The sequence below is a fragment of the Mastomys coucha genome, unplaced genomic scaffold (assembly GCF_008632895.1).
Source record: "Mastomys coucha isolate ucsf_1 unplaced genomic scaffold, UCSF_Mcou_1 pScaffold15, whole genome shotgun sequence".
Taxonomy (NCBI): domain Eukaryota; kingdom Metazoa; phylum Chordata; class Mammalia; order Rodentia; family Muridae; genus Mastomys; species Mastomys coucha.
Genome location: NW_022196897.1, coordinates 61,608,360 through 61,609,506, shown reverse-complemented (window position 1 = coordinate 61,609,506; position 1,147 = coordinate 61,608,360). Strand labels below are relative to the sequence as shown.

The following is a 1,147-nucleotide window of genomic DNA, read 5'->3' as shown; positions in this document are numbered from 1 at the left end:
CCTCTCCTCTCCTCTCCTCTCCTCTCTCAATAGCCAGCGTGGAAACCCGAAGGTCCCGGCTTTCTGGCTTTCCTCAAAGCTCGAGGGTCTGAAGAACAAAAGGAAGATAAGTCCCACTCTCACAGAATAAGGGCCCTACTCACCGCCCACAGACAAACCCCTTGTGCTTTGGCCTTCATCACCGTCTTCTGTGTTCAAGTCCCTTAGAGCTTTCACTGCGTTGGAGCCCCACTAAGGCCTGAGCAATCTCATGGCATATCCCCAAGACTCTTCTGGAGCCCTTGAATTTGATGGTCATAGCATCTCCCAGGGAGATCGGTTGGTTCTCCAGGGGCCCTCAACAGCGTCTGCCTGCCCGCTGGAGTCTATCTGCACCACCTGACTCCTGAGGTAGACTTTCCAGGCCCCCAGCCACTTGTTCCAAAGCCTTACTCTCTTTTGGCTACAACAATCCTCTCAGGCCTGGAGTCCAGAAGAGGCCTGGGCTCCCACCTCCAGTTTACCAGGCCTTAGGCTCTCCCTAAATCCTAATCCCAGGACCAAAGGCAGTGGCCTGCCTCCTTCCTCAGTATTCCTCTGCCCAGGAATCAGCCCAGAGGCCTGGGTTGCAGCTCTCTGCCCTGGTTAGGCAGCTCTGTTTACGTGCCGGTTCCCTCCCTTCCCCAGGCCGCTGCAGTTCGGGTCCTGTGCTCTCTACGCACCCAGCCGACTTAAGAGAAAAGGCGGGTGGTCTGAGTGAATATCTATTTTCTAGCTGTCGCCCCTTCCTCTTCTCCTCCCTCCTTTCTCCATTCCTCTCTTTCCTCCGCCCTCACCCGTGTCTGCTTCCCCCCCCCCAAAACTGCGCAAACAGGTCTGTGGCAGTGACGACTGACGCTCCCCAAGCTCTCTCCCACCTAGCTGTCCATCCTAGGTGACCCCTCCCTGCAACTTCCAACCCCCACCCAGATTCCTGTTGTCACCATTCTCCTAGCCCAGACTCCGACACACACCGTATTTTTATCTGCCTCCCTATCTCCATCCCAGTCCCAAGCCTCTCCTTTTCTGAACCCTGGTCGACGCCCCTAGATCTGTCTCCTAAAATGGCTCCCCAGACACAGCACAGTGTTCCTGGGGTCGATCAGGACGGAAGGCAGAGCCCCCCCCC

The 1,147-nt window shown here is 56.7% G+C and overlaps 1 protein-coding gene across 1 annotated transcript in view; it reads right to left on the bottom strand.

Annotated features, from left to right (window-relative positions):
- The window catches only part of Hoxd11 (homeobox D11), a 5,211-nt gene that overhangs the window by 3,491 nt on the left and 573 nt on the right, over nt 1–1,147 (bottom strand). The window lies entirely within an intron of this gene.